Below are 25,400 nucleotides of genomic sequence, written 5' to 3'. Positions count from 1 at the left end.
GTTCTATTGTGTTCTAGTTCATTATCTATTTAACACCTATTGAACCCTCCTCAACTGCCTAAAAGCATGAAGTAAATCATGCGCATAAATGTTTGTAGAATGTGGGGCTTAATAAAGACCAGCAGCAATATAGGCAGAGGAAATCTTGAGGGAGAGGGAAGATAAAAGTAACCATATAGGGAACTTGTGATTACACAGAGTAGCTACATATATAATTTGTGGGCTTCACGGTTTGGGAATTCTGTTTATTTGCTTAATGTAAATGAGCAAGAAAACTTAAAGAATCTCTGCCACCTACTGAAGCCAGAGCTGCAGTGTTGTAGGCCTCACCCAGTGCATTTATAAGTCCTTCCTTGTTCAGCAAAACACTTGGCCACATTTTGCACTCTAACAGAATACCAAATAGCACGTTCTCTGCAAGGACTGGGGACCGCTCACCTGCAAAGTGCAAACCCAAATAAACACACTGTCCCCCAAAATACTCCGTACAGTGAACATACAGAGGGAGGACCCTGTGAGGTTTGGGGGTGATGTTTCTTTCAATACTTGTGAACTTTTTTCTGTATTACTTGACTAGCTCTAACCAAAAGCCACCTTTGGGAGTGTTCTGTATTCAGTCTAATTTAGACATACCCAATTTAGATGCAAGTTCTCACCATGCATCACTTTCAGAACAAGTTTCTTTGTAAGCTGTTGACAGAAAATGTTTATAGTCCTATTATACTCTGGTAAAAATGCGAACTGAGTAATAGATGTAATATCTTTTCCTTCAGTTTACTGGAGTTTATTTCCCTGTTGTGCGAAGTTTTGTCCAGATTTTTTAAACAAATTCACTTTGTCCTGACTCATGCTTTTTGTTCCCCATGAAGGGTTTAACAAGCTGAAGTTTAGAGAATTTGCGGAATGTGTCTGTTTTGGAGTGACAATATTTCCAGGGAACCAGGAATCCTAAAACTGATTATGTTAATCAGAAATGTGTTGTAACTCCTCTGCTTTGGGAACACTGAGATAACAGATCACCTTTAACTTAATGACACACTTTGAGTTTTGACTACTGAATAATTGCAACAGTCTACACATAGAGTATCAGCTATTTGTAGCACTTGGCAAACAGGATAAAATAGGTAAAACTGATTTTTATCAGCTCTCTGCAGGTCTAAAAGTCTTATTTAACAAAGAGTTTCTATACTTACTAAAGTTAAGCATACACTGAAGATAAGCAAAAGCCTGAAAGCTTTGCTGAATTCATACTTGGTTAGGTAAGGTTATACAGTTTTTGCTTAATCTGGGCCACAGCTAACAGCTGAGTAGTGATACTGAGTGTAACAACCAGGACTCTGGGGAGGGTGTGGATGCTATTTTTGACCCTCTTAAATTGATTGCTATTCAAGTTTTGTGTCACTTTCAACATGTTACAAAGATACAGAGAATCTACAAACAAACCCAAGTTACCTGCTTGGTTTAATGACACCTCACTTTCTTATGGCTCTCCAGAGCCCTTTGGCTTTTTACCCTGCCTGGTGACTTTGTTTTCACTCCAGCATGCCAAGTTGGCTGATCTTACTGAATATTGATATGTGAAAGGAACAAGCCTTCCCTTTATTTAGCATGAGTCTTGTTTGCTCTTCCTGGCATTGGATCTTTATTACGTCTGCAGGGAGGGTTAGCTTTTAATCTGTGTGTTATTGCAACGTGTCTCCATCAAGATAGAGGCATGCCCCAGCAGGACAAGGTGCTGTGAAAGTTCAGGTTGCTGCTGTTGCTTCCAGCAAAGGAAATTATTTTTCAGCCACCCATGTTGAATTGCCAGTGGCCAACATGGAAACCTTTTGCAGACCAAAATCTACCAGACCACAGATATTTACAACACCTAAGATGCAGCTCGGGGACCAGCAAGTCAAAGGCTGAATCCTGAATTTTCTACTGAAGGCTTGATCTTGTTAAGGTTGACTTGCCTAAGAAATCTTCCTTTGTGATATTAAACCTGTTGATTTGAACATGAAACCAATCCTTTTCCTACTGAAATTCCCCCTGAATAGAGGTAGGAGAAGCCAAAACTTGTGGATTACACCAATGAAAGAATACGCTATGAGCAGGCATTATGGGCTTTGGGAGGAACAGAACAGAACAGAACAGAACAGAGTACATGATTAGAAATCACAGGGTCATGCTCCCAAACCAAATGCATGTCCTTACAAGCTTTCCTCTGAAATGAGTGGGAGGGAGGCTTTCAAGGCTAAGTCAATGCTGTATTGTAACACACCTTTGCCATAACTTTGGTTGATGGTTCTCCCAGCGTACCTGTCCGTGGACAAACCACACATAAGATATTTATGACCTTCACATACAGAGCTTGTTCTTTCCAACAAAAGCAAATGAAACTCCCAGCTCATGAAGAAAGACACTTAGATTATGACAACCTGCTGACACACATGATAAAAGTGGTTTTTTTTCAACTCAAAATAGCCAGAATACCCCTATGAAATATTCTTTCTCACACAACATACTGTTTTCTCATTATGTGTGTTGACATTTTTCAGACTGACCTCAGCTAGATATTTTGTTCCGGAGTCCCCATTTAGTGGAACATTTAAACAATAACACTTTGAAGCATGCTCAGTCCCTCTTTTGAAGTCCATTCAGGCTCTGCCCTAGGGTCAGCAGGCGCATTCCAGCAATGATGCACGGACCATCTGCTGTGCAAGTTTAAATCCCACTGGTCCTATACCTAGAGGTACTAACATGTTGCATAACTCGCACTGAAAAACAGCCTGTCAGTTCAGATGGGGTTTGGATTCATTCCTATAGTTCTCTTATCCTCCCGCTGGAGGGCCTGTGTACAGTAACCTTTGAGTGTGGTTTCTGGAGACTACAAATTAATGAGATAAATAACAAAAAATGACATTAAGTTCTTGCATTTAAAACCTTTATTTTCCTTTGCCCATTTACACCCTGGCTCTGTGATTACCAGAGTTCACTGTCTGACATCTCATTTAAGTGCCTTCCTGTTCCAGACTTTTCACTTTGGTGGGCTCTAAGTAAGTTACCATAAATAGTGATCCATGGCCTAATGTCAATTGCTGAACAAGGGAAAACCAGGCCAGTGCAATATGAAGAACGTCAGTGATTCAGATGACCAGTGACCATTTACTTGGGTAGGAATTTGGCATCAAAAATATGACAAAAATCTCTGCCAAAATATGTCTTTGTCTATATATTTTATCCGTTGTGCTGTAATGCTAACTAGTCATTATTAAACTTAACAATGCATTGGCTAGGTTAATGTATTTCAGACCCAAGCACTGTTGGTCTCATTGATGCTATGTAAACACAGAGGAAGGAGTGGTCCCTGCCCTTGGGAGTTTAAAATCTAAACTTGGTACAATACACTTCAAACATATGGTATATCCTGCAGGCTGAATTACTAAACTTCAATCAGCATTAGCCTTAACAATTAATTTATGTTGCACATATGTTCTGCATTTGGGGGCATTAGCCCTGATGGGCCCCTTGACAGAAATGCGAGTGTATGTACATGCTGACCTTTTAATGATACAGAAGAACATGGCAACAAGCAGGGGAAGGTCAGCTGAGACCTGTGGGATGGAGCACAGAATGAGGGTAAACATGGCAGAGAGATGTAAATAGGGTACAAGAGAGGGAGATTTGGAAGTCTTGTGGCATAAGTGAAGGAGAACAGCCATATCAGAGCAAGTTTTTCAGAGCAGCTCTAGCACTAGTTGAGCACCAAAATAAGTGGGCACATTTCCATTTTTGAGTATCTGTCACTTATTTAGATGCCTCCTTGGAAACTGAGTTCTCCGGAAAATCTGTCCTCAACGGTGGGTGCTGAGCACTATACAATCTGGCCTGTTCATTTCTCAGTATGTGGTTCATCTGTTCTAAGGAACAAGTCCTTCTGGAAATGAAAAAAAAAAGGCAGAAAGAAGTGTTGGATACAGAAAAGCATGCAAGCTGCCTCGTGGACTAAGAACAAGAAAGGCAGAACAAGCAAAATTTCATAAACCATGTGAAGTCAAATGTCGAGCCACCAGGACCCCTTATAAACACTGCACTATTCCAGAAATTATGGTGAGCATGGGCTAAATCACTGAGAAGTTAGAAGTTATGAATTGGCTGATTTGCTTCATTTCCCTGTTTAAAATGTTCATACCTGTCCAAAAACAAAAAAAAAGAAAAGAAAAGAAGATGGAACGGGAACATTTGCCCCACTACCCTACAGGAGAAAACTGTGAACATGAGTTTAGATCAAAACATGGCCTCAGAAGGAAGAAGCAGCCCATGGCGTTGAAGGGACATCATCTGAGGCTTTCTGCCTCCACAGAACAGAGTAGAAAACTGCATAACAGAGCATGAAGGGACCTAAAGCTGGAGATCATAACATGGGACATACTCCCATGTATGCAGAAATCCAGCCCCTGGCTGAGGAGGGATATAAATCCCTCATGTGGTAGCCATGGCTCACGATGGAGTGTGACGTAGCACTAGTGGTAGCCAGTCAACCTTTTAGTCAGACCTCGCTGTCCCCTCTGAACCTCTGAATCAAAGCATAATGCACCTCTGTTTGCGTCACCTCCGAACTTGTCCTTGGATCTCCCTGGTGGGATCCTGTAAGAGGATCAGATAGGCCAGGAGGGAGCAACTCCATTGTTTAAGCACAAAAGGCCACGTTCATTAGTAGGCAGGCATCTTAGAACCGTTCGTGGAAAAGAGAGTGGATTTGACATTAAATCGGATATTCCTGGAGGTTTTCCTCAGCACAACTGCCTCTTTAAAGCTAACAGAAGCAATTGAGAAAATTGCCCAGTAATTCCTGAGTTCCAGTCCCAGCTCTGACATGAACTCTGAAGCCAATATAATCCTCTTGTTCCTTACAATAAAGCCTCAATCCTCCCCTGCTATAAACCAGCCTAACGCCATTCACCTAAGTTAGTGTTACCCCATTTGAAGATTTGGTTCACAAATTAGGGCACCACGGGACAGGATGGTGCAAAAATATCCAAGAAAATCTGGTCCCCAGACAAGTTTACATTCCAGAACACAAATATTTGTACTTGTGAGCTGTCCTCATGACATTTTAGGCCCACGGAGCAGTTACCTCCTGACAGGACATGTTCCTGTGAGATGCAGGTTTACGAGTGATGGATATCTCTTGGGATAATTAATCATCTTCAGTTGCTGCTGCCAACGAAGGGAGGGAGCCTCGCAGTGCCCACTGCACAGCCATAGATTTACTCTGTGGAGGAGCTGCCAGAGACTTGCTTGGTGCAGGATCCAGTTCAAAGGGGCCAGGTCAGGAGTCGTTAATGACCCAAAATTTCAGGAAGGTTCCTAGGTCACATCCCCTGCCATTTTCTAGTTACATTTGCCCTCTTCTTGGTAAACAGCAAATATTTTCTTGGAATCAGTCTAATTTCTTATGCCAGTGGCAAAATAAACCCCAGCTCATCGTGGATATGTCCTTTCCAAAGAATTACCACAAAAATGTCTGAAACCCTATAAAGGCTGTTAATGACTCTAAATCTCCATAGGGCTTTTTTCCCCCCTTCTTCTTCCCTCTTTTCTCCTTGCTCTGACGAGCTGGTGAGTTGGGAATGGGTTTAAATACCACAATAGTCATGGCAGGACATCAAGAAAGAAAAAAGAACAGAGTTTTGAAATATTTTGTGTAAGGCTTCAAGCACTTGAGTTGGTACTTAACTGACTGACGTGTACCACACAGCAGTCAGATGATCTCTGCAGCTTTGGGAAATAGGAGAAACTCTGGAGAAGGGTGGGGGGGAAATGGTCTCTCCCACATTGGTCTTTATTGTCTTATGGATTTTATCACAGTATTGTTCTTTATTTCCTGCTATTTATAGGCTCTCATGTTTTGTGCTGCTTTCATGTTTGTGTTATCTGCCTTCCCACGACATGCTTCACCCCAGCCCTTGCCTACAGCTGGATCCATAAAGGACAGGCACGTGGGTTTGAATGGCACATCAGGGCTCATCTTCTTTCCCTCAGCAATGTATGCAAACTGCCCTTTTCTGAAGCACTAAGCAACCCAAACAGTGATTTAAATGATGGTGGTTGCCCTGCACACTCTTGCCTAAAGGGATTGAAGAGTTTGGCATTGGGCTTTTGGGTATCAAGCACTGACATCCTTTAAAAGCCCCAGCTAGCTGGGGCTGTTTGCTCTAAAGCCTATGTTTTACAATGAATTTAAACTATTAGCCCATAAGTACATGACTTGATGATAACCACTCCAGAAACCTCACCTGAATTATTTTATAACTCTTATCTTTGTGCAAGGTACTGCAGAGAGAACGTGCTACAGGGGTTATTCTTGTCCTAATTCCCTGTGATTTAGGGATATAACTCCACTGACCTGAACTTGCAAAAGTGAAGTTAGTTCTGGTTTGAAACAAATTATGAGATTTCTAAAAGTCAGATCCCTGCCCTAGTAAACTTGCTGCCTAAAAGGTGGCTCCAATAGGCCATGGGGCTAGAAATAAAAATGGGAGAGGTGCAAAATAATGCTGACATCACTGAAGTCAGTGATTTAATCCTATCAATGGTCTTGTACCTCACCCCAGAGCAGTTTTCCGGTAGCCAAAACACCAGTTCCAGGCACAGAAACCAGGTTGCTGGTTAGGTGGGCTGAAACTGAGGGATTTGCCCCCAACAACAGACCCTTTTCTGCACTTATGGAGTGACAACAAGCCTCTCACACGATTCCACAACTTGCATCACTTCTTGTGTACCAAGCAGCCTGCCTTGGAAGGGACCACACAGCTCAATGCCAGTAACAACAGGCAAAACCCCTTCACCTAAACAGAGAGGAACAGCAAGCCCTGCCTTGGGACCCTTTCACAACATGTATCCAGCAGCAACACCTGCCATATGGGCTGCTGGAGAATTTTAAAGAAAATTAAACAGTTGCTTAAAGATAGAGCCAGGTTTGGACAGCTTTTGCTTGTGGGATTTTTGGGCAAGTTACTCCCAATGTTTTACCTGTGAATATGTGCAAAACAGCCACAGAACATCGTTCTTCAGTGCTGTGGAGCAGCATAAAAGCACCTGTTTGTTAAGGAGAGTCATTCTGTTTTCCCTCAAATTGTGTGTATTCTGGGAACATCTCTTGAAAAAAGAAGCAGAATTTTTCTGTGAGCAGTGTGGCGTTCAGGTTTTATTCAGACAGTTTGACACAGTTTTCTGTAGTTATCCTTACTCCTGGTAGCAGCCAGCCCGAAAGAGGAGACATGATGGAAATCGGAAGCATCTGTAATGCACCAGACTAAGCAAAGATAAAGTGCAGTGCAAAGAGAATTAAGTGGTGGCAAAGAGCATGCTCGTGTTAGTGAATCCTGGGATTCTTTCTAAGGTGCTGCTAAGAAGCAAACTTGTGTCAAGCCATGAACATCGTTAAAGCACATGCTTTGTCTCCCAGGCACCAGTGAATCCCATAAGCTGCCATCTAAAATTTTTACAGAGAAATCATCCATTGCAAACAATGTGGGAAAAGCCATGTGGAAATTCTTTTTCAGGGTGGGAGGAAAAAAATCGCTAGTAGGAACTCCACAACACTGGAAACTGAAGACTGGACCAACTCTCATTCCATCTGAGAAAGAATTAAAAGCGTGAAACCAAAGTTTTCCAGCAGAGACTGCTGCAGAGGCTTAAAAGAATGGCTCTGGAGCAACTGCTGGAAAACATAACCCCAGCCGTCCCAAAAAGTGCTGAGTGCCTTGGTGTCCATGGAGATCAGCATGGATAAGGGGGTGTCACCTCTCCCAAGTCCAGTAATTACATTCTCCTTCTGTCTTTTGTTTCAGCTGATGAAAACCCGACTGTTTTCAGCTCAGTGTCTGGTACAAGCCAACTCCTGTTTATCTCCTGAGCCACACTTTCCAGCATGTCATCGGGTGCCCTCTTGGCCACCATCTAAGGCTCACTGACAGGTTGCGGTAGTTTTCCAGTCAGACTCTGAAATGGTTATTCACACTTTCATCGTGGCAAGATTAGATTATTGTAATTCTTTATTGGCCACCTTCCCAAGGGGGCCTCTTCACAAACTCCAGATGGTGTGAAATGTGGCCGGCAGGATTTGAGTTAAGAAGGGACAGTATCATCCATTCTGTTAAAAACTCTACCTTGGCAACTGGTTAGACAGCAAACTGATTTCAAACTTGTCCTTTTTTCCCCTCTGTGCCCAGCTGAAGTCAGGTCTCTGTGAGCAATATTATGATTCGTTACAGTCTGGAGTATGTTACCCAGGCTCACACTACCTGGTAAATAATTCTCTGAGGAGTGATTTCAAGAAGGTGAGGGTAGTATAAACCTGATTTCCATCTGCTCATTCTGCTCTAAAGCCTGTGCAAAAGCTGGATGGGATACTGCAGTTACACCCTTTGCAAACATTAGGCAGTGTCAGGGAGCAGTGGGCTCTCCTGCTCTTACCGCACCAAAACTGCAGCCTAAAGACCACCCCCCTGCCCCCTTCTGGGCAACTGCCTCCAGGCATAAGGCAGCAAATCATAGCTCTCCTCTGGCACAGCTGGGGACAAATGGCAATGCCAACCTTATCCCACAGAGGCAGCCACCTAAATGCAGCACATCTTTAAAGTTCTTCTGAATTGCAGGTGGGTAATCTCATCCCTTCTAACCTCAGTGTTAGCTGCCAAGGGGACACCTGGACAGCAGCTGGGCACCCTGCTCCTGCTCTAGGACTGCAGGGCCTTACCAGAAAACATAGACTGCTGGTACGTGTTCCTATGTGCCATCTTTCACTTTGTGTAAACAGTGGCTACACAAACAATTGATAGGATAATAACTGGCTTCATACAGACCAGCACAAATAAAACCTTCCGGTGCTTTGGGCTTTTGTCTTCTCAGAACTTTCCTTTTGTAGAAGAGCATGATATGAAAGGTGTATTCCTTCATATTTCATTTGTTTTCATATTGAGCCCAAGAGTTAAAACCTTCCCTGATTTAGCTGACAGTGGCTAAACTCCCACAGGCCTTTCATGCAAGGGAAGAGTCTTAGGCAGGCTGTAATTAGAATCTAGTAAAGAATGATCATTTGGCTTCTTTTTATTAACTGCTATTGACATAGCAGGATGTGATTTGCTGCATAAGAGCGAGAAAGGCTGGGGACAGCTTTTGCTGTGCAGTGGAATGGCATGGCAAACACGGCGTGCCCTGAGCTGTTTACCTTCCCCGTCCCTTCTACAGGGAACCTGTGACCTGCCACTCATGGACGTGGATATAAAAGCTGTTTTGGTTGGTTGTTTTTTCTGTTAGTGCAAGACAGCTGACACAGACTGTTTGCTTTGGGAAAACAACCAAACCCTTTTGTTTTGCATGAAGGGGGTAAAAGAACCTGTATATATAGAATTGCCCTGAGTCTGCAAACAGCTACTGCATAAGGAAGAGCTAGTGACAGTCAGCTTTGGGGCACAATGACTGTCATTTTAGACCTATGGTGCCACTGTCATTTTAGAAATTCAGAAGGCTCAGGAAGCTGTTGAAGACAAAAAATATTTCCCCACATGGGTAAAAATACGTTTTAAAGAAAAAAACAGCATGTGAGAGAACAGGCCAAGTCAGGATGGTTCACCTGAAATCATGAGAATTAGGAGTTGAGAAAAAATGAGATAGAGGTTGGTCTCTGCATTTTGAGCTTAGCTGATCTGCACTTGCCATGGGACTGGGAAGCATAAACTGAGTTTTTGTACCACTTTTATAAAACGTGTCCTGCTGGACCAGATGTCTGGCCATTTTAACACAAGAGAACTCATAGGAATAGCTTTGGGATTACTGCAGCCTGTACCACCCTGAGAGCAGCTTCAAGGGCAGGAGTTACCACAATCTAAACCCAGCACTTTGATACAGCCCTGCCTCAGTGCTGCCTTGAGCATGATGCTGCCTATGAGAGATGCTGACAGACACCTGCCAGTTGCAGGTACCCATTCGTTCCATTTCCAGGTTTCTCCAATACAGGAAACCACTCAGTGCTGAGAACTGAGCCATGAATGCAACCTGTGCACTTCAGAAAACTGTCCCAATGGAATGCTGGGAAAGGCAATGTTGCTTATTTTATGCAGAAAATAACACCTTACTTGTATTCCTGCAGATGGGCCTTACTTTAGCAGGAAGTCACTAGAAAGGTCTCCATGACACCAGCTACCATGGCCTTAAGCAGCTGAGCAGAGCCATGATCTGCTCAAGTCTTCACACACCCAAATATCAATCCATTCAGCACATGCACATGACAGTGATAACCATCTGAGGGACCACGTGACAGATTAGAAAATCAGACAGCAAACCTCACCCCACCGTGTGTCACACAGCCCACCAGCCCAAACATGTGCCATTTCAAGCCAAGTTCTTTACCAGATGAAAGGGAGGCCCTCCTGATCACATGAACAGCATAGTAAGTGTTGCAGCCCTCAGCTGTGAACATGAATGCTCAATATGCCAGGTGGCTTAAACTGCAAGCATGTAATCTCCTGTTGCTGTGTAGCTTTCAGGCATCCTTCCACATTCTCAATTCTCCTGATAAATTTGTTTCCAAAGAACACATTTTCCAGCAATTCATAACATAAAACATCACACATTATGAAATCTATCTACCCCACTACAGCCAAGAGTGAAAGAGCTCATATATCCCTATAGAACCACTCTTGAATAGCTGGGGGGAAGCACACTACAAGGAGGTATGCTGTATTCTTTAGAGACCATCACTGTGACCATAACTGTGAATGACTACCCAAACTTCAGGGTATTTACAAATATAGCTGAAGAGTGAGCAGAAAAACAAATAGAGCCTTTAATTAGAGAGAATAACATGGCTCTCTGCATAGGAAAGCCATATCTTTACATAGTGCAGATCAACACAGCTCCATTATGGAATTACATCAGCCTGTGCCAATGGGGATTCGGTCCAGGTATGCACACAAGGATGTCTGTCTTTATCATGGAAACACAACACCTAGGTGAGGGACCACATGAGCAGCTTAACAACAACTGTATTAATACTTGACAGGGCAGGAAAGAAAAATGAAAACAATTGTTCTAATTGAAACTACGGGGGGTGTGTAAGTAGGGCAGAATGCACAGCAATTACCTGATTTGGAGCTGAGCCACAACACCAGCACTACCGCTCCTGCTCTATGGGACTGTGAAGGAGCCTGAGTAAACAGGATTTTGGTTTTCCATCTTTGGCTAAAATGGTTGTTTACACAGAAACAGAGAACTGTGTAAAATGACATGGTGCCTGCTCAAGTCTGAGGATTGAAGAGGGGCCACAAGCTGAGGAGCTGAATTTCTATCCACACTTGCACCAAACAACAAAGAGATGTGATGCTCCCTGGGTTTCCTGCCAGGATAGTGGCTGGGCACAGCTTTGACCAGCTATGGAAAGGAAACACCAGGTTACTGCAAATGAAATCAAGGTTCAGTTTCCAGGAGTGTTAACGTGAACGTTCTGGATTTCCTCAGGCTGGAGATGCTACCAGCACACAGCTCCCTCTCTCTGCAGTCCACCTGCCACATGCTAACCCCTATTCCTTCCTCATAGTGCCCCTGGGCCCTGCTCCTCACTCTCCACCACATCCTCTCCATGTTGCCTGCAGAGAGGCAAACCCACGTGCTGTCCAGAGACCAGTTCCCAGAAATCCCACACTGCAGTGGATTCCCAAGCAGGAGGTGCACGAGAAGCATGAAGACAACAGCTAATAGCAAAATGAGGCTCCACTGGTAGCATGGGTGGGGGATAACCTGGCCTGGTGTAACCTAGGAGTCATTCGGAAGTATCAGTTGAGAAGCAGCAATAGTGTCTACAGGAAAGACTGGATGAAGCCCTGGAGGAACAAAGCTGCTTTTCCAAGGAAAAGCCCAATGGGCAATGGCTTACCCAATGATCCCCATTCATGGCCCAACAAGCATGTCATACAACAGAGGAACAACTTCAAGCATCTGCCCCATCACCAGTCACTGCTTCGTGCCTGTGCCGAGCAGCGACTGCAGCCCAGCCGACGGTACAGAGTGACAGGTCCTGCACACCACCAACACACGGGTCTGAACCTGTGACCCACAGGTTCTGCAGACCATCACAAATCCCCTGAGACATACAGCTCCCCACAGCCTGCCAGGTTGTTTTTAGTTCGACAAATTCAAATGGCTGCCACAAAAGCTTAATCTCTTTCCAGCCACACTCACGCTGAGTGTCAATAGGAAAAAGTCTCATGAATACGCTTGATAATTACAGAGCCGTGGCTGTAGCAAAGAACAAAGTATAATGCAGGCTTGAATACTCAGGAAATTGACTGCTGATATGTTTCCATTCATTGTTTTGTTCTCTGTTCTCAGTGTTATATTAAAATCTCCTACTAAGAATGAGCTTTCTTGTTTAATGGAACTTGTCAGTTAGAGGAAATCTGCTTGAGCTGTTTGATCTATTCTTTAAAATAATATTAATTGCAAATTTAGCACACGACCCTTACTTAGCAAATCAGTCGAAAACTAGAGCTGATATTTTTCAAAATTTGTTACTCACAAAAAATCATGGGCCATCACTTTCTCCCTTTAATGCATTCACCATCCCTTTGCCAGGACTATTCAGTCCTGGCTATTCATTAGATATGTTGATCAATCGTACCAGTCACCTGACATTGTTTTCCTGACTCTATTAGTGAAAAGTGATAGCAGTGAATAGCAAACAGTAAACACGGAGAGAATCTCCGGTCACGAGAAAATTCATGAAACCTTGCAGTTTGTGAGCATTTTTATCAAATCCTGACAACCATATCAACTTATTCAAGTGTGACCTCACGTCCATAGAAAATCACGCTCAGTGCTTCTGCCTGCCTCTCCATTAATGGAACTGGCTGTCTATTTTTGATTCCACGTGACTCGTAATTAAAGACTGAATTTGCATGTTTGCTATTCATCCTGATTCCCAGCATGTGCACTCACAATAACAAATCTTAATTTCAGGCTCAGAAGCTGATGTACAGCAGAATCTGGATTTCCAAAGTCCTACAATTCAGTGGTATTTGAACCTGAAGGTTTCACTTGGTTCCTTGCAGACATAAAGGAACCATTTGGAAGAATCAGACGCAGTGGCCAGTTTAGATTCTATGTAAGTTTGTAGGATTATTTCAACTTGCTTGTTCTGAACCCTCAATGAAAATCTGCAAAAATGGGTTGCACTGGATGGTTCACAGAAACAGTATTTCTCTTGTGAATGCCTTCCTGCTTCCAATTATATCAGAATGATGGAAGAAAGCGGAAATAGTTGATTTCAGGGCTCATGTAATTAGATATAACACATTCTATCATCATCAGCACTTGACGCTTTTCTTTAGGCAATATCGAAGACTTTCGGAAATGCTCAGAAGCCACTGCTCACGTCAGCACGATCACAAGTGCTGTCACTTTTAGGAATTTGACTTTAGAGATGGAGAAGTGGTGGCGTGAGCCCCCTCCCTGAGAGGCAGCAGACTCCCTTTCCCCTCCATCACGTCTCTGGCAGGCACTGGGAAATGCCTACCTTCTGTGGTGGCAGCAGAAGTGGTGGTTGTATCTGTGCTTGTTCATGGAATTTGCTTCACCTTGGCCTTGCTAAGAACACTGCCCTGGAGCTGTGCACTGCTGTCAGTGCTGCAGCTCTGTCTGCTGACACAGAATCGCCAACTGCGGATTAGGGGCAGCGAGACACCCCTATAGAGGCACCTTAATGATGGACGTGCCTCAGCCGCGACTGCTCATGCTGTCGGGGGAGCCTGAGCTCCCTGCCTACACGTGTTTCAGGACATGTACCGTCCTCCTCTGCTCCATCTTCCCTGCTCCTGACTAATTCAGGCAGCTCAAGTCACAGGGAATTCCTCTCCAATAAAACCATCCTCCCCCGCCCTGATCCTTTCTGAAGGCAAGGGCAGAATTGTTAAAAACAACCCAAGGGAAGACATTCAAAATAGGAGGTGACCTCCTTCCAACCCTCGGTGCTCGGGGCCGAGGTGTGGCCTCCCTCAAGCTCCCTGGGTCATTCCAGCACCTTTGTCTCATTCCCTCCTGGAGCGACGCCCTCCCGCGCCGCCGCCTCCCACGCGGCTCGTGTTTTCCGCGGCCCATGAAGAGTTCTCTGTTCCCGCATGAGTCACGCCCGCAGCCCGCGGGCAGTGACATCAGCCCCTCCGCAGCCCTCACCGGGGCCGAGCACGCCGGCTGCCCTTGGCATTCGCTCGGAGCAGGGCTTTGTGCCGAGGATAACGGCGGGGAATGCTCGTGGGGAGGGCGAGGAGCTGAGAGCGCAGCACAGGCGATGGCCGCATCGAGCGATCTGCTGTGGGGGATGCCATCCCGTGAGCCACAGGAGGAGCAGCTGCAGCAGCCCTGTTTTTCACGCCTGCCAGCAGGCAAACCCTCTCCTGGCATCCCCGGCGTGGTGCTAAAGCCCTGCCGGCTGTCACTACCTGCAGCAGCCACCCCGGGACACGGCACATACTGCAAACACCTTTTTCTTTGACGGCGTTGGCGTTTCATCTGAGACAGGGACAGAGAGGGTGCGGCTGGTTTTCAAGACTGCTTTGAGACTGCAATAAGAGCTCTTTATGGGCTTAAAATTACCATTCTGCAACACTGGCAAACCATTCTCTCTTCCAGGAAAGCTGTACCGCAGGAAAGTTATCCCTCCGGTGTTGTCAGCTGCACCAGCAGCAGTGCAGTCCTGTTGCTCTGACCAGAGGCCACTACATCAAGGGGCTGAATGACTTCATGACCTTGATGGATGCAGAGTCAGTTCAAGAGTGATCAGCTGTGCGAATGAAATGCTGCCACCTCATTAATAACAGGGGAGAGTGCCCATACCAGGGCAGAGGAGGGGACATGTAAGGATGCAGCAGATAACAGTGACTCAGGGAGACGATGCCAACTCTGAGCTTGCTGTTTTGGGGAGATAGGCACCCCACCTACTTCAAGCCAGTACCCTTCTCTCTGTGGCAGGAGCAGCCAGTGCAGTTTGCCAAGGCTTTGCTATAAAAAAAAAATGTGTAATGAAGTATTTTTCTACCCATTTGCTTCTGCTAGTGCTGCTGGAAATTAGAACCATCTCAGAGTGGCTTGCTCGCCCATCGACTTCAGCTACACCAGCAAAGCCCTCTCCATGTCTAGTGGGAAAGGGTGCCAGGTGAGCTCCCCCAATAGCTTTTGAAACATCAATAAGGCACTTAACACACAGAGAGAAACAAACCAAACTTCTCAGTTCCAGTGCAAGGAGAGTTCTGCTTTTGCTCTGAGCTCACTACTTTGGTGCTGTTTGAGGCTTAGACTACAATTCCCACCTGCACTTCTCCTTTAGATTTGGCTGAACCTCCATGAAATGTCAGCTACAGTTATGAGATTCCAGCACAAGAGATGGGAAACACCTGATGGCTGATATTTATTTCTGAGGCCTTTTTTGTCCATGAGACTTCAGTACCCTGAACCTAAATCCTTCCCCCAGTTTGTCCTCCAACCCTGGCTACACATGCTGTAGCCAAATAACATCCCCCCCCCCCTTTTTTTTTTTCCTTCTGGAGACACAGCAGCTGTTCTGTTTTGCTGCTGAATGAGGCAATGTTTTACCAGCTACGGTTTACTGATTTGCAGATTTTGGTGGCAATGCTGTCACAGAGTTCCCACCATCAGACCCTGCCAGCATCCCCTCCCCACCACACAACACTTGGGCCTTTCAGCTAGGCCAGTGCAGTTGTTCCTGGGCCATGATCTAGTTGAAGCAAATTGCACAAACAAAAAGCAAACCAAACCACACACACAAAAAAGGAAGAAAACAAAATCCTTCCTATTTTACAGAGCATTTTTTTTGTTTACGGTCTTAACCCCCATCAGTTCCTGATGTGGCTTGCTGCAGAGTCATGTGAAGAGTTATTTAGACACAGCTGGGAGGAGGCTGAGCTGGAGTAAAATGGTGGGAAAAAAAGGCTGAGATGGGAACATCTCAAGGTAGAATTACTACTAAAACTTCCTTGTCCTCAAACCATGGCCAAGGTTTCTTATCTTGGACCACAACCACGAGATCACCATAACTTTCCAGTAAACGGCCACTTCATTTCACAATTTATACATCATTACACATCCTCCACATACCAGAGAATTAGCTCTACAGAGAATTAGCTTTACAGACTCCTTTCAGGCTTTAAAAGGATCCTTAAGCTTCAGTTTTCATTTTTAAATGAACACCAGCATTCAACCGAGCTGTAAGCTATTAAAGCAAGACATCACTTCAGTGATAAACTAAATAATTTCAAAATAATTCACTTAATTGTCCCATTCATGGACCTATGCCTTCGGAATGGGACATGCTTTGAGATTCCAAGTGACACAAATAGTAACAAAAATAACAACAGCACATTCCATCATACTGAACAAAACAGTGATATACCAAAATACAGGTCGTTCTACTTTATCACAGGCTGTGCAGGGGTGTGGGTGGGAAGCAGGAGGCTGCAAGAAGAGACAGATAGAATAGCTCCTACATGCTCCTTTTTCCTCTGTGTTGCTATTTGGCTTTTGCTGGAGAAGCACAGCAAATACATTAACACCCTCACGAAAAATGAGCTGAGGTAATTCCATCTATGAGCATGTGATCAGTCCCGCTGCCACAAATGTTTTCCCTCTAGGTCCATATCTGAATCTCACACAGACTGACTCACGCTGCGGCCGTGAGCGTCACTACTACCCGGCAGCGTCAGGCTGTCATTTGTTTCCTTTTGGAACGGGATGTTCTATAATAGCTCCAACTCCCACTCGACAGTTGATGAAATTGCAGTTCTTTCACATACCTCCTTTGTTCCTGAGCAGTGAGGAGTTTTCAGTTTGTTTCTAAAGTGCTAAAAGAGGAGCAGAGTGGCCTGAGCTTGGGATGCCTGACCCAAAGCTCTAACGGGATGTGTCTTTTGACAGGATGAAGGTGTGACGGTTCTCAGTGTGCTGTAGAGTCTGCTCTCCAGAAAGACAAAGGAGGCACAGAGCAGAACTGTTGATTCTGGGGCTCCTGCTTGAAGTACAGCTCTCTGTCTCATTCACAAGGCTTCTTTTCCTACAGCCAGGGAGAAACTGTCATCTCTCTTCATGGAAGGTGAAGCTCTGGACCTGCTGATGGAGCCATTAAAGAAGAACCAGCTCTGCTTCAGAGTGTCTTGCTATGATGCTCAAATATGCAACACTTGCTTCTCAGCACTGGTTAGGTTTGATCCTCTGCTCCCCAAATGCTAATCTACATCTGTGTCATAGTCTGGGACAGGTAAGTGCTTCAGAAGGGAATCCCTGACTGTGTTTCAGTTCATACTGTGGCACAGTTTCAGAGCTCAGTCTACAGGACTAAGCTCATGCTAGTCTCAGGTTAAAATCCCCAAGTGTCAATAGTATAGAAAGAGTCCTCAGCACCAACTGGTCTGTTCTGCTGGCTCAGTGCTCCTGTCACACCAAACTACCTGATACCACTGCTTGCTACTTGCCTTTCAGAGCCCAAAGTCCTGGAGTTGTTGGATCTCAGCACACAATTGCAAAAGGAGGAACATGATGTGGTTCTAGAGGTGCAGCAGAAGAGAGGAAGCTGCAGTCCCCCAGGGTTCCCTGCCCATGTAAAGACCATGTTCATCAGGATATGCTGCCAAGTTTCCTGCTGGGAACATCCTGACAGGCAGCTGATACAAAGGGACAGAACCAAGGGAGAGAGCCAAAGAATGAAAGGATGTAAATGATGACGGCATTTCTCCTGCTTAATTTTGGGATGCTGCTATGATTCAATGCAGACTAGAATGGATTTGTCTCCACACTGGATACACAGGAAAATGGATGCATTGCTATGCAGATTCTAGTGTTCCCTGTTCCAAGTGCTACTTCTCTATTTATCAAAGAGCTTTAACCAAGTGGAGATCTGACATTACTTTCTAAGGTTGCAGCCATTCCCAATGAGGAGGTCAACACCAACTTCAAGTGTGGTAAAAAGAGTATTCCCAGCATTCTTCAGAAAAAAATTATCACTTATTACCCTGCCACTAGGAATATAATGGGAAGCTTAAAGATGACCTGGAGACAATTTGGAAAAGCAAAACTTATACTTTTCAAACTACACATAACATTTCTCTGAGAAACAGGAAAGTTCCTGAGGCTACTGCCTGCAAGAGGATGTCCTAAGAGTCTCTGAAGATATTTATTCTGACCTCTTGGACCTTTGTCCAAGGTTCATTCACTGGGGTTAAATAAATAAGCATTAACAAACCCAAAGCTCCAGACCTTCCACTGTCCTGCACTGAGCCAAGACCTTAAGCAAAGAGGCTTAAGTCACATTTATATTTCCTCTGACCTAAAGACAGAGCACAGCTCAGTAAATCCCAGTTATGGAGCGAAAAGACCTTTATGGCTGCACAACCTTGCATTCGGCTGCCTGAGAAATCTTCAGAAACCACTGCAAAGGCAGATCATCACAGCCTGGCATTCCCTGCTTGCTGCAGACAACTTTACATGCAGCACTGGCTGGGGAGAGCAGTCAGAGCCCCAACCCTGACTTACTTGCATGACAGTCCTCAGGAATCCTCCTGGTGCTGCCTGTCCAGCCTTAGGTAATGCTGCACTGCAGGAATACAGTGCTCAGGCTCTCAGAGCCGGCCCTCCAGCTTTGGCAGCCGCCAGGACAAAAGACAGTCTCTAAATGTAAGTCACTACAATCTCACAGACATCACCTATAACTTTACCTGGGCTTACCTGGGTCGATGTGGAGGGTAGGGCAGCGTTTCTCTTGACATTCAAAACGAACGCGTGCACCAGAGAATACGAGGCTCCTCGTACACAGGGTATTGTTCTGGATTTCGTATTTCTTCGGGGTTGTCTTGGCAACGAAGAGGGTTTGCCGCTAGAGGTGTGCGAAACACTGGGCAACAAAAAACATCACAACTCCCACTTGTTTCATTCCATCACCCTGTGTAAACCAGACTCTTTTTCAACCTGCTGGGGTGCTATCAGTGCGCTGTGTGTCAGAAGGGGCAGCACAAATCAGCATGGACTCCTCTGCCTCCCCCTTCCCCTCAGCGCTGTGATTCTGAAAATAACAAAAATTGACATTTTTCATTGGGAACCGATGCCTACCCAGACACATTTATAAGCTCTGTTCCCTTTCTCCCTTCAACTACCTTCTTAGGGTGTAGTTCCCTGGCAGGCAATGGAACTGACAGTTCCAGAATGGATGGGTTGATGGTTTTAAGCAAAATTAGTTTTGGTGTTTTTGTTTGTTTGTTTGTTTTTGGTTTTGTTTTTTTTTTGTTTGTTTATTGACATGTTTAGTGACTTCATTGAAATCAAAGGGGTGACTGTGGACTGATTCCAATATAACCAAGTTTGCCATTTTGTCCTGATCAGAAGGAGTCTTTCCTTTGTAAAGAGAAGAGATGCTGGACACCTAATGCTACAACTGGTCAACAAGTGGTAGTGCATCACTTGCCCTTCTGACTCAGCTCCTTCCATGGACAACAGATCTTTATTTGCTATGAGTGAGGTCCAGGAATTATTCTCGAAAGTTTTTAAATCATCTTTGGATGCAATTTCAAATTGCTCCTTGATGTCACTTGCCTTTACTTTTACTTACTGAAGGCATTAAAAAATTAACCCAAACAGCTGTTCACATGCCTCTATTTTTTATGTAGCAAAAGGAAAAAAAGTCTGAACAGCTGTGTCAGTAAAACACATCCAGGTGGCCTCCCTAAGGCAAAGTTTCTACGAAATCTGTAAGGTAATGTTTTTATTATCTGAGTTATTGTATTTCTTTTTTATTACTTCACTCTCGTGGATTCTTAAAGAGGTATTGGCCACTTATTTCTTATTTTCATCCTTGCCCCTCAGTGTTTGAGCTATGTCTCAGCTCAACAGAAATGTTGCAGTGATTCAGCCATGAAGGGTGAAAAATCGCCCTTTCAGCACAATCCTCCTGAACCTATTCTGAGGTCTTGAATGGGATTTAAGATGGGGTGAGAAGCAACTTTATAGATCTGGCCTTTCTATGGGGAGAAACTCAGGCTGTAGCACCAAACATTGCCCTAGGGAGGCTGAAGGGCAGAGGGAATTTGTTTTCTGTGTTGTATAACCAAGTCACCTGAGGTTCACAGTTTTTTGGCAATTCCTTGACAAGGTAGCTGGATGATCCTCAAGGAGAGGCTAATGACTCACAATTACACAAGAGTCTGAAAGAGCAGTTGTTTGGAACTCCAGCATGGGAAGCTAATCAAATTCTCAGCCGGGTGGTGCTGAAATTCATATAGCCAGGCTCATGTCAGGTTCACTGAAAAAGGCTCATGAACTTCCCTTACTGAGGATTTGAACTCCTTAACCAGTCTCCCATTCTGCATGGAGCACATTTTAGCTTTCAAAACTCTGGTACCCCCTCCATGCACTTGCTGTCATGGTCCCACCATGAGAGGTTTCCAGACGCCTGCTCTGCGGCACCACACTCCATCTGTGCTCCAGGCCATCACATCATGGTCCAAACCCTAAGCCCCGTCCAGCCATCCAGGGCTCCTCTATTTAGTCCCTTCCATATAAACCCTCCTAAGAGTGTGATTCTGTTGGTATAAGGCAGCTTGCTGATTTATGGAAGTGTTATCCATAAATTGCTTATTGATGTTTTCTTCCCTGACTTTGGTCCTTGGATTATGAATTCTGCAGAACCAAATTAAAGCACTGAAGTGTCTGAAGATTGCCAGCCATATCACGGGTGTTACAGCAAATGATATTCATAATAAGAACAGCAATGATAATTGTAGTGATTAAATAATTTGTTGCTGTTATTATTCTTTCTCCTATTCCTACAATATTTGACAATTATGGGCTCTCCAAAGAGTTCCTTGGACTGAAGAAATATTTTCAGGTGACTCAGAGTGCAAAGAAAAGAGAAAACAGTTTTATATTGTTACAAACATATATATAGCTAATATTGTTACATATTAGTATACACTGATTTTATATTAAATTATTTTGCTGAAATTTCTAGTTTTTAAAGTTGGCTTTTTAACGTACAGCATAATGATAGTATATAGCTAAATGTCTGAAAATTTTTTATATACCAGTAAGAGTTTTTCTTTTTCCTTTTTTTTTAACTGGCTTGAGAAAAAGTATATAAAAATGTCTGTACATGACAAGGACCATCTTCCAGGGGAAAGCTCAGCAAAATCATCCCTGAGTCTAAAGGAAAATTTCATTCGCCTCTAAATCATTCCCTTTTGGTACGTTTTCTTCATATTTAGTAGCTGGATGCAATCCTCTCAATATATACTAAGCCTGTGTTATTACAATTCCAGCACGATATATGTTTATTTGGAGTCTAACAAGATCATCAATCAGGAAATAGCATTGCACTTCATATTATGCATTTATTTATAGTGTTAGGATGAGATTTACCTGGGTCCAGAGAACAAAATTAGGCTGTTACAGCCCTTGGTTTCATATAAGTTATTTTCCTCTCAATGCCTATGCCCCGTGGACTTGAATTTATTTCACCAATACTGGATGAGAAATCTCCCATTCTCTCACTGCCTCCAGGTAACAATGTCTATACCTTTCCTCCTGCTTCCAATTTCGTGTCCTTTAAAATATAATAACAGTCACAGAGCAAGAAAGTCTGCAGTGTATAGGGAATATTTTTTTCATTTTCAATCCTTTTGTAATTAAAGAAATCCTACTTAGTAATTTGATGTCTTCACTGACATTATCATACTGCTGATCTTAACCTTCCGGTTGAAGTTTAGGGGCTGGTTGGTCATTAGAAAGAAGGACTATTTTACAGACAGATTATGGGATGCAGATTTGGAAGATCTCAGTTCTTCTATGAAGTATGTCACACCCTGAGCAATGAAAGATGACTTTAAATGAAATGTGTACTAATAAATGTAAATATTAAAGTGGAAAATCACAGAATAGAGAGCTCAATGTAGTTAATAATACAACAGTAATTATCTTAAATAATACTAAAAATATCAATGAAAAATATTAAGAGACCTTTGTTAAGTGTCCAAACATGTTCTGATTGCTGTATTTGATAATTTTGCAAGAATTTAAGTCTCAAAGACTTGGAATCTCTGTGAGATTAGAAAGTATTTGCACACAAAATGCAGGAGAAAAGTTAAATGAACAAATGGCAAGTTTATCTCACATAGAGGAGTTATAAAATCATTAAGCAAGTAGAAGTTTATTCAGTTAATTGGCTAAGGCCCAGCAAGGATTTCACAACACTATCAGCAGGGTGTTGAAATATTAAAAAAAACAAACCAAAAAAACAAACCAACAACTCAGCAACCAAATGCTCAGTTTCAGAGAAGCATTCTCATCTAAGAAACACTCTCTTCAGTATTTCTTAGATAAGGAACTGTTTATCAGCACATGTGTATGTTCTTCCTGGAATCAAGGTCCATGCAATTTACTTCACATACAGCAATATTCTCGCAGTGTTTTGTGATTTCTCCTTGCTCAAATACCAGGAAAAGTGTAAGTAACAAGCATATATGGTTACGAAAAAGTGTGACACAAATATCATTTATATTTACTTAGTCATTTGAGCTAATATAGATATGTAATCGCAGTGTAATGAGTTAATCAACAGGACTTCTGGCACTTCTTGTACACAGAGAAAAAAAAAATCTCCTAGGAACATGGATGGATAGGAATATGCCAAAGCAGGAACACAAGGAAAGGTAGCTTATGCAACTACTGATACAATAGAAAATTGGAAAGTTCAGAAATAAAATAAACAAAATTGAGGTGTAACCTCTGTAAAGCTAATGAAATATGTGCTCTGGACATCCAGTAAAACTCCAGTGTAATTTTACTGATCATGTAGCATCATTTGAATCAGAATGTTTCTGAAATTCTGGTCCTTGATGTATCTTTTCTTAGGAATAGTCTAGCCATCTAGGAAATACTTCATCCTACCTTCCAGCACACAATGAAGTTCGAAAACAATTCAAATGTAAATACTTGCTGATGCCAAACACTTCAGTTGCCAAGAAGAAATGATGCATTTTGTATCAGGATTACATTATGAACAAGATTAATTTTTGGATTGTCTCTGGCAATTCTTTAACAAAAACACCTCCTTATGAAATGCAAGGTGTAACTCACAGGTTTTGTGTGTTCAGGGAAACTTCTCTCAACAGCTGATTTACAGTGTTCACACAGAACAAGCTGTACTGTAACCTTTTAATCCAACTGCCAGATACTAGAGAGCTAACATATTGGGAAATAGCACCAGGTTTTTGAAGACAGGGCTACTCAGTTATAAAGATCTTAAGGAAGACCAGAACTATTTAACAAAACCAATCAATGAATATACCCCAAATTCTCTTAAGAGAAGGGAAACATCTCACCAGTAACTGTCACCCAGTAAGAACTTGGGCCAAAACTCAAGCAGTGTATCACAGCATGAGTTGTATTATCAGGTTGCCTGCAGCTTCTGTATCCAGCTCTGCTCTCTTGCTTTGTGAAAGAAATCAAGCTCCATAAAAAAGCAACCACTTTATATATCTACATAGATATATAGATTCATCAACGTTCAAAACCATCTACTATAAACTCAAAGATGAGTTCTGGGAATAAAACAGGTTTCATCAAAACACAAACCTAAGAAAACATAGAAGGGAATAGAAAAAAAGAAGGGAGAGCTGACAAGTGGTAGAGAAATAGTGAGAAAATATTGTGAACATGTTAGATTATTATCAGCTGGATCTTCCCTTGCATCCAATTTTAGTTACTTTTTATGGCTGTCATTCTCACTACATTCTATGTGCAAGGTTCAGCCTAGAAAGCAAACGAGCAGGAGTATCATGCACCGTTTGAGTCTTGTTGACTCCTACCATGGCAAAACCTCTTGATTAGAAGTATATTTCCCTGAGCAATGTGGTAGCCACTCCTTCCAACAACCAAATGATATTTTTCTGAGTCGAATGCAGTTTACAAGGCTTAAGTCTTTAAGCATGACTGAGATGACCAGTCGTGCCACGCGAACACCGACTCATCACCCCTAAGTGATGTCAAAAAAATAACCACATCAAGAAAACCAAAAGCTTAAAATGTGGAACAGCACAGGGACTGAAAAACTTCAGTTTCTACACAAGCAACTTGTCAAAAGAAAAAAAACACTAAACTTGACAGGGAAATTCTTTTACTGAAAGTTACACGCTCGGTTATATGATTACATTGCTGGTGCTCTCCTGCTCTTCTTCTTCCTCCAGCATTTCTATCCAGGAAGGATTTCCAGAACTTGCTAGTTTGGTTACCTCTTTCAGAGTCTTGGCATTCAGTGGTTTCAGCAACAAAGCCTTATTATTACAAATACTTCAGCTATAACATTTGTAAGGAAATTAAACTGACTATCATAACGTCCTGCTGACTCTCATCTGGGAATTTTAAATTCTCTAGTGTGGGAGAAGACTCTGAGAACAAAACACTAATTCTGTTATTTCATTAAAAGCAAAAGAGGAAAATTAAGATAAAAATTTCAAAGCCTGGAAAGGAAAGTCAGGAAACAGCAAGACAAGAAAAGATGAAAACGAGCAGCACATCAACGACTCTGGAAAATTCCAAGTCAAAGTACATGACAAATTTTGTTTTGGTACAACAAGATGATAAACAATACACTTGGATTTCACTGACGTTTCTTTAAAAGAAAAAACGTTTTTTTAACCTTTCTCATTCATCCTTGTACTGAATACCAGCCTATTCCTGAGTTTACAGTCATGCATATTGTCCACACTCACACATGAAGTTACATTGGTTTGCAGAAATTACTTTTTTTGAGCAGAGACATCACCCCTGAACATTACCTTCTGACCTTCAAACTTGTCACATAACATGCAGTATTTAGATATAAGCTGCTATCTAGAAATGAGCAGTTTTGATGTGATCAAGTTATTTCATCACCCCTCAGAAGTATATGCAATGAATCAGCAGTAGCACGAGAGATTCTCTGTCATTCTCTCATGTACTTCAGTGTTGCCTTACAGAATGACACAGTATCAGTGATAATATCCAGCCTCTGGAACAAACAAAACACAAACTAATACAGAACATTAAAGCCAAAAGTAATTTTCCCTGTACTCGTCTAGAGAACTGTAACCAACACTATAGAAAAGTCTGAATGAAATCTTGCTGGGTTCTGTGTGGAGCCCAGTTGCAAGCCAAGAGTGATGTAAGATTTGCCTGAAGTTTGAACTGAGCCCTCCACATTGTTTTGAGAGCTCACCATTAAAAGAAGAATAAATGTTAGCAATAAAAAGGCCAAGAGAATGAACATCTGAGAGAGAGCCTAGGCAGAAGATCTGCAAGGGATCTCATAAATATATAGCAAAAATTCT

At 43.0% G+C, this 25,400-nt stretch overlaps 1 protein-coding gene across 1 annotated transcript in view; it reads right to left on the bottom strand.

The window, feature by feature from the left end:
- Positions 1-18,790, bottom strand: part of SLC6A6 (solute carrier family 6 member 6) — a 91,838-nt gene extending 73,048 nt beyond the window's left edge. Inside the window, exon 1 of the mRNA XM_027700690.1 lies at positions 18,772-18,790. The gene's annotated coding sequence lies outside the window, so the exon portion shown is untranslated. The remainder of the gene's footprint in view (positions 1-18,771) is intronic.
- Between the last annotated feature and the right edge of the window lie 6,610 nt (positions 18,791-25,400).

Source organism: Neopelma chrysocephalum, unplaced genomic scaffold (assembly GCF_003984885.1).
Source record: "Neopelma chrysocephalum unplaced genomic scaffold, ASM398488v2 Primary Assembly neopelma1_147, whole genome shotgun sequence".
Taxonomy (NCBI): Eukaryota; Metazoa; Chordata; class Aves; order Passeriformes; family Pipridae; genus Neopelma; species Neopelma chrysocephalum.
The sequence above is the reverse complement of the archived record's forward strand: the minus strand, read 5'-3'. Positions and strand labels throughout refer to the sequence as shown.